The sequence below is a fragment of the Podarcis tiliguerta genome (assembly GCF_965153285.1).
Source record: "Podarcis tiliguerta genome assembly, chromosome: 11".
Lineage (NCBI taxonomy): Eukaryota > Metazoa > Chordata > Lepidosauria > Squamata > Lacertidae > Podarcis > Podarcis tiliguerta.
In genome coordinates, this window is record NC_139544.1 from 62,763,410 (window position 1) to 62,771,873 (window position 8,464).

Here is an 8,464-nt window from a genome sequence, read left to right on the forward strand (position 1 = left end):
GCAGAACCACCCCAGGCCCCCAAAGCTCTGGGGAAAACACTCCAAGTATTTATTTAAATTTTGTGGTCATTGGCGAGGGTGGAGAAAGAGGCAAATGTGTTTAAATGTTGGAGGGGCCCTTGCTGGTATGTCTGCATGATTCAGCAAAAACTACTCGCCCTGCTGCTCCCCCAGCTAAGAATGTAATATAAGCCTCCTGGATGAGGCCAGTGGCCCACTTAGTTCAGCCGCCTTTTATTTTTACAGTGGCCAATCAGGTGCTCTTCCAAGACGCCCACAAGCAGGACCCAAGCAGAAGGGCAGCCTGCGCTCCTGTGCTCTGCAGCCTAGATGCCCACGCAAGCGCTCTGATCCGCAGAACTGGCACTGTTCTATGTGCCACACGACACCCATTTCGCATCTGTAAGAAATCCACCTTTTAGCGCAGCAGCACCCGTCCTTGGAACTCCCTGCCTCTTGGCATCATTCAAGCGCCTTCACCAAACTCTTTCTGGCACCTGCTAAAGACTTTTTTGTTTAAGCAAGCCTGCCCGAATATCTACAGTCTGCTTGTAGTTTATCTTTCCTTTTCACTGCTCTTTGGATGTTTTAAATGGCCGCTTTTAATTGATCATTTTTATTGTTTAATTCTTTTTGCAAATTGCTTTGAGGAGTTATTTGTCCATACAGTTAAGCAGCATATAAATTTTATGAAATAAATAAAATAAATCGATTTGTATTCAGAACCATTACAGCCTCCCAAGTCAACTACTCTCATTGCATTTCCCTACCCCCCAGGTGGTGGGGGCAAATCCCCAAAATCTGTCCAAGTCAACTAAGTAAAATTATTTTGGAATATATTGACTCCTACAACATGGTAAGGAGAATAAAACACACTTATAAATCCACCCTACACATCACAAGCAAACATAAGCTGATGGCATCATGCAGGGTTGATAAGACCATGCACCAAGCATGAGCATCCAAGACAGGACAAAGGGCATCTTGGTGGCTGCTTGACATATATGAACACCCCCCCCCACACACACAAACACAAACACCCACCCACAAGAGCATCTCCCCAGCCTCAGCCCATTTCAGAAGCCCCAGGCAAAAATATGGAGAGAGGGTTTCGGGACATGGAAATGACCTCCTACCAAATCAGACCATTGCTCCACTGAGCTCAGGATTGTCTACACTGAGTGGCAACTGGGACTCTTCAAGGTTTCAGGCAGGAGACATTCCCAGACCTGCCTGGCGATATCAGACAACCCAAAGCAAACGTGTCGATTTCATTTTATTTCGCTATTATAAATTCGCACAATGCTGCCCCATGGAGCTGTCGCAACACAACCTGCTTCTAAGTCCTTCAGGGAGGGTCCTCCCCCTGCCCCACTGCCAACGGCGAATCGGAGGCACACATATGCTGCAGTGTGCGCAGAGGAGATTCCTGCACTGCAGGGGGTTGGACTGGATGACCCTCGGGGTCCCTTCCAACTCGAGCGCCCCATGAGCCTAGGCACAGGTCAGAGGATTGGCTGCAGCAACAAAGGGAGAGGGTGGCTAAATGAGCAAGGCAGGAGACGCGAGAGGGGTCACCTCCAGCCTGTCTCCACACCTGGCTCTGGATGCCACGGAGTTATTCTGGATTAAGAAGGGGCACAAGCCCAGGCAGGTCAGAGAAGAACTGACAGGAAGCAGCTGCTGCCACCAACAGGAGACTTCAGGGAGGGACCATGTAGCCCCAGATTTAGGACGGTGTGGGCGGTTCCCCTGCACAGGATGCCAAGCCGAGGGCCTGCTAATTTGAGAAGATCCATAACTGAGAAGATCCATTTGGGGGCGCCAAATGCCGGCCTCACTCACCAAAGTCCAGTCCTGGGTCAAATGATGGGTCCTGCACAAAGCAGGCCAACACAATCATCAGGGGCAGCAGGGAAAGCTCAAGGTGCAATGTGGCACGAGAAGGAAGCCCCAATTTGGGCACAGGGCATTCTTCCAGTGCCAAGAAGGTTCAAAATCCCAAAGCTCAGGTGTCTCTCTCTGCAAGTGGCAGCCTCCGAAAGCATTCCACTCCTCCTCACAAGACATGATCCTGTGCACACTGTCCTTGGTGTTCTCCTCTCGCTGGGAGCCAACCGCCATGCGCTCAAAACAGCCTGGTCAGGATAACTCCCTCTTCTGGGCTGTCTTTTCCCACCCACACTGCAACCTTTCCCCTAGCTGCTCCTTTTGTCTGTCTTAATAAGGCAGCTCTGTCCTGGCACGGGCAGCTGACTTGCCCTCCTTTTGCCCAGCACAGCACCTGCCTGGCAGACCGGTAGCACAAATGCCAGGAAGTCATCACAGCACTGAAGCCAGACAGCGATGAGGAAGCCAGAGGTTGCCAGGCAAGGGCCGGGGAAGAGGGCAGAAGTTGTGGTTATGAAAGGAAACCCAGAGCGCAGACACCCCGCCCTCCTCACCACGGACATTCTGGTAACTGGAGGGGGGGAGTAACCTGCCCAGAATTCAGCCAGATTGGGAAAGGGGGAAAGGAGGAAGTCTACAAACAAGGAGACGTCTTCAAGGGTATTTTCAAAGGTTCTTCTCAACGAACCCAAAAGCTCTTGGTAGCAGCAAAGCTGGCTCTATTTTTCTTTCCAATTTATTGTGTTTTACTAGTTCTAATGCTCGTCTGTGTCTCTTTATAACGCTATGAGCTGCTTTAGGCACCTTTTTTTGGGGGGGGGAGTGGCATATTCATCCAAACAAAACCCTGAAGATGCCTATGAACACTTACTCCGAAGTAAGTCCACTAAGTTCAGCTGGACTTTCTTGCAAGTTGGTACGCACGGGATTGCAGCACAGAGTGGGAAAGAAAGACCCCAAATTCAGGCACGTTGAGACAGGGTGAAGAGATACGGGTGCAAAATCTGTACAGCTGGGCCGTTGCTTTAATTCAGCTCTTAAAAAGTGAACGCACAACAGAGCAACCAAGCTTCCAGTTCTCCCTGGAAGCATCTGAGCAGCGCCTGTGCAGCAACATTTCTGGGGGGTTCCAACTGTGCTCAGAAACAAGACCCAAACATTTTTCCTTAATGAGAAAGCAAGAAACACAGACATGAAAAGGAAGGTTTGGGGTTGCCTAGAAAAAGGAGGTGGTGCCTGAGCCCAGGGAACAATGTGGCTGGGACTCTTGCTGCAACGTGGGACTCTTAATCTCAGAGACACGGGTTCAAGTCCCACTTTGGGGCAAAAGGCGCTGCATTGCAGGGGGTTGGAATGGATGACCTTCTACAGTTCTACTGCACCACATCAACAAGAAAACCTCGTATACCACCCTGAGATCCTTGAGATAGAACACAGTAAAATGAACAAGTAAAAACCCTCACCCCCCCCCCCGAAGAAGAATGTGCAAAGTAGCCCTGAAAGGCTCCTGCGCCTCTTGAGCAGAGCTGGGTGAAAGGGATCCTTTGCAAGAAAGAGCATCATTGCCCCCTGAGCAGAGGCAGAAAAGAGCTCAGCAGCAGTCAGGTCAGATCCGGTTCTTACCTGCAGGCCTCCCGTCTCTGGCAACCAGGCAGGCAGCAAACCTTTCAGGAGGAGGAGCAAAGAAAAGAAGGGGGGGGGGAGAGAAAAGAATAAAACACCAAATTCACGCGCAGGGCTTTGATGCAAAGCAGCCCCTCGGCTTTTTTGGGGGGGCACAGGCTCAAGACCCCCCCCAAAAAAATCCCGCCTTCCCTTTCTTCTCTAGGGGCTGACACCCCAACCAGTTCCACTTTGGGGGTCCCTTGCAGGCTCCCCCCACCTTCCCATTTATTTATTTTTGGTGGGGGGGAGGAAAAAAAAAAGGGTCGCGACACAGGGCAATCTTGGGGGGGGAGTGCTATGGAACCCCCCCAAAAAACCACGCCCTTAAAGCCTCGGGAAACTCTCCTGCGCAGCCCCCAACGGAATCCCCCCCTGCATGGGATGCCTCTGATCCCCCCCCCAAAAAAGCCAGCCCCTCACCCTCCCACCCCCCGCCCCATAAATCCTGCTCCTCCCCCTCCCTGCTTGCTCCGGGGCAATTTCCCCCGCCTGGCCCACCTGTCTCCCTCCGGCTGCAGGGGGGGCGCAGGTCCGGGTCCGCGGTCGCCCCCCGCTCGCCTTCCTCCTCCTCGCCAGCCCCGCAGGAGCAGCAGCTTCCGGGCCCAGCCGCCCGGCCCCGCCCCCCGCCCGCGCTCATTGGAGACCTCGGCGCCCGGCGGCCAATGGCGGGGCGCGGCTCCGGCGGCGGCCCCGCCCCCTCCACGTGCAGGTCTGTGATGACAGCGCGGTGGGCGGGGACGCGGAGGGAGGAGGCCGCCCCTGATTGGGCGGCGGGACCGGGAGGGGCGGGAGCTGGGCGGCCGGCCGAGAGGGACCCTCCGAGGCCATCCAGTCCAGCCCCGCCGCCCGGAGAGGGAGCAGGCGAGGCCCGGCAGGGAGAGCGGCATCCTGGGCAGGCGGCTGCCCGGCCCGCTCGGCCCCTGCTGGACTGGGAGGGGGACTGCTCCTGAGACTGGAGGTTCCACTCCCGCCGGCTCTGGAGCGAAAAGGCTCTGTGAATCGCCCAAATCCAGGGGGATACTCGCAGTGCCGGATTGATGTAGGAGCTAAACAAGCTCTAGCTTAGGGCCCCACTCTCTCGGAGGCCCCCCAAAAAATTAAAGGAAAAAACCCCTGCATGTACATTTCCAAAATATTAGATAAAAAATAAAATAAAATAAAACCTACATACAGCAACAGTATTTTGTGTTGTGCAGGCTCCTATGATGGTAAGTAATGGCCCCCGCCTGCTAGCCTGCTCCCTAAAATATCACAATTACTTTGATAAAATACATACAGTATTTTGTTATGTGCAAATGCCTTTAGATACCTATTAGGTCCATAAATTAGCATATAAAAAAGGGTAAAGGGACCCCTGACCATTAGGTTCAGTCGTGGCCGACTCTGGGGTTGTGGTGCTCATCTCGTTTTATTGGCCGAAGGAGGCAGCGTACAGCTTCCGGGTCATGTGGCCAGCATGACTAAGCCGCTTCTGGCGAACCAGAGCAGCGCACGGAAACGCCGTTTACCTTCCCGCCAGAGCGGTACCTATTTATCTACCTGCACTTTGAAGTGCTTTCGAACTGCTAGGTTGGCAGGAGCTGGGACTGAGCAATGACAGCTCACCCCGTCGCGGGGATTCGAACCACTAACCTTCTGATCAGCAAGTCCTAGGCTCTGTGGTTTAACCCACAGCGCCACCCATGTCCCAAATTAGCATATACTGTAGTATATATTCAACACAAAAAAACAGCAACAATTTGTTGTTGAGAAAGGACAGCTGGACGTATAAAGGACCCCATTACCTTCAGGAGCTGAGGGCCTCATCCAACCTCAATCCAGCCCTGGGTGACTGACATTCTCCGGAGCTCTGAAAGGCCAGATTGGAAGGGCTTCCCTTTGCAGAAGCCAGGCTGTTTCCTTCTTCAGCAAAATCCAATGCTTTGTAATGCTATATATAGAAAGGTTTTCCAGCACTTTCCCTGGAATAGATGCTCAGCTCCTAACCTGTATTTTCCAATATTCATTTGGCCAGTGTTCTCAGGGGCAGAAGTTGCTATTAAGGGTAAGTTACCTATTTGTTCTTTGCTTTGTTCAGAATGGACTTCTTGATTCAGAGATACCCAGGGAGGCTGGAAGAGTCTCGGGAGCACCAAGCTCAGCTGGGGAACCTCCAAAACTCTTTCATCCATTATATTTGGGCCTGAAAAAGAATTCACCACGGAACTCTGATGCAGCTTCCCCCAACCTGGTGTTGTGCACTACAACTCCCATCTGCCTAGGTGTTATTTACCTGCGCTGGCTGGGGTTGATGGGCATTGTAGTCCCAAACACCCGGGGGGCACCAGGTTGGGGAAGGCTGCCCGCTTGCCTTCGCTCTGCACGTTTCACTTGGTGAGAGCAAAACCGCAGCAGGTGTTTGGGTGTTTTTAAATCCCTTTAGAAAACCCAGGTGTCATCCCGAGAGAATGGCGAGTCAGGCGGCTGAGGAGAGGTTGCAGCTGCGCAGCCAAAGGAAAGGGCAGCAAAAGGAGGGCAAGAGGGAGAGAGAGAGAGAGCCAGGGGCAAAAGTAAAAATAAGAAATGAGTCACCTCTTTCTGTCCTGAGCTGCCCTGGCCGCGTTGCTCTTCTCTTCTGTGAGTGAGCATGTGCAGTTGCTGCTAAGCTCTCCACTGCCTTGAAGCAGGGAGACATCCACGAAGCTGAACGCTAGAAGATTCAGGATGGAGAAGGTTAATGGAGAAATCTAAGGTTTCCCTTGGACAAAAAGCAAGGGCACCAGCCAGGAATACCAGAGCAAAACAGCAGCCAGGAGGCTTGGTCTTGATTGAAGACCCTAGAGACAGGACTCCCACCTGCCACAAGGTGGAACAGGATGGAAGCCCCAAACAAAAGAGAACCCAAACTTTTATTAGCTGCTAATCCCCATGTTACACCCCCCCACTACATCACTCATACATCATGGTTACATCACGAAAGGGGAGGCCTGGTGGCAGGAATCTGAGCATCCTGGACCCTGCCCCATGGTTCCCCTTGCCCTCCACCAAACACCCATCAAGTGGAACAAAAGAGATATTTACATTTCCCTGTTTCCCAGCCAGGTTAATCCCACCCTTTTGTCTTCATCTGGGTTTGTTATTTCTGGAATGGCTACCTGTCTGGCACTCAGGTATCAGGAGGCCAGGGATTATCCCTCAGGCAGAGGGGCTGCTGAGGAGCTGAGCTCACATGTCTATATGAATTTCTGAAGTTTTCCCAGTGAGCCAGTACAGAGATCCATTGATCAGTGAATTCTTACATTTGGTATTGTGCAGCAGAGGCCTTTTGAATAGATAGGAAGAAACTGAGATGGGGTGTTTTGTGGGGACAAATCACAAAAGTCACAAAAGCGATTGTGCTGGTTTTGGTAGTGGGCTGCATGTGCATGATATCTGCTGGAGGGACAACCCCCCAAAACCTATACATAAATTCCTGCAACAAGAAAAGAAAGCCCTTCTTTATGAAGCGCAGAGTTAACCTGCGGAACTCCTTGCCACAGGAGGCAGTGGTGACCAGCAACCCAGAGGGCTTTAAGAGAAGATTGGGCAAATTCAGGGCAGAGGAGGGGGCTTGAGGGCCGCTATCCATGTCTGCTGCACTCTGTCTCTGCAGCAATGCCTCTCAATTCCAGTTGCTGGAAACCTCAGGAGGGCAGAGGGCTCTGGGGCTCGGATCCTTCTTCCTGGTTTCTCACAGGCTACTGTGAAGGCGGGATGCCATCGGCCTGATCCTGCAGGCTGTTTTCATGTTCAGAGTGGGTGGTTGCTTGAGAGCGGGGGAAGACGGCATGTCAGGACACAAAGTTGTTAATATTTTTGTCGATCATTGTTTCTACCTTCTCCGTAAATGGCTTTGAGTTGTTTGGCGTGTTTTGTTTTTACAGTCAAGCAGTGTAAAAGTTTTAAGAAATCGAGAAGAACTTTCTGACATGAAGATCAGTTTGACTCGCTCAGATGGTGGTGATGGACTCTCCGTCGCTGGTTGGAGGGGCACCTGACAGAGGTTCACCTGTCACCTGTTAGCTGCAATTCCTGCCTTGCACAGGGTTGGACTAGATGACCCTTGGGGTTCCCTTTCAACTCTACCATTCTATGGTTGTAAATCAATGACAGCAAGTGAGGGGCTGGGACCCCAGACGTCTGGGTCCTGCATTAAAGCAAGATGAGGGGAGGGAAGCCGCAGAGCAGAAACTGCCGCATGGAAATCGTACTGTTTCACCAACACACGATGGAACTGGAAGATGCAAAAGCCACCAGAGGAGAGGAAGGTGCCTTCTGCCAGGCCCTTCTTGCTGCACCTGTGGCTGCAGGAGCCGCCCTGTCCCATTCAGGGTCCTCAGGGGGGCAGGGAGCGCTGCGCCCCTCGCGGGCAGCAAGGGCAGAGGCAGTGGCGCTCCTTTGGGAGAGGTTTTTGACTTCCCAACCAGCCAGGCTGAAGCAGGGACCGGCCGGGCAGCAACCATCTTACGAATCAGCCCAGGCTGCTGCGGGCAGAAAGGCAGACAAGACCGAGAGCACGGCTGGAGTCCAGGACACCCCCAAATACAGTGGTACCTCCGTTTTCGAACGTCATCCATTCCGGAAGACCGTTCGAGTTCTGAAACGTTCGAAAACCGAAAACTCAGTATGGAAGCCTTGATACAGAAAATTCAATATGGGAGCCGCATGGCATGTTTTTGACTTCCAAGGCGTGTTCGAAAACTGAAGCATTTACTTCCGGTTTTTCAGCGTTCGAAAACTGGAATGTTCGTCAACAGAGACATTTAAAAATCGAGGTACCACTTTAGTTCTTTGGCAGACAAGAAGGCATTTTCCTCATGAAGGAAAAAGCTGTTGATATAAAACTCAGGAACACTTTGTCCTAAGGGTGGTTAGCTTCATTTGGGAGAGG

General features: G+C 52.2%; 2 protein-coding genes across 3 annotated transcripts in view; both read right to left on the reverse strand.

Moving 5' to 3' along the window:
• ATOSB (atos homolog B) overlaps window positions 1-4,135 on the reverse strand; it is a 33,462-nt gene extending 29,327 nt beyond the window's left edge. Inside the window, exons 1-2 of one of the 2 annotated variants that reach the window (XM_083402941.1) lie at window positions 4,054-4,135; window positions 3,514-3,554 (exon numbers count right to left, since the gene is read on the reverse strand). The gene's annotated coding sequence lies outside the window, so the exon portion shown is untranslated. Of the gene's footprint in view, window positions 1-3,513; window positions 3,586-4,053 lie in introns of those variants that run through there. The other variant, XM_083402940.1, reaches the window with a different exon arrangement.
• PIGO (phosphatidylinositol glycan anchor biosynthesis class O) overlaps window positions 1-8,464 on the reverse strand; it is a 108,503-nt gene that overhangs the window by 61,662 nt on the left and 38,377 nt on the right. The gene's annotated exons all lie outside the window — the stretch shown is intronic.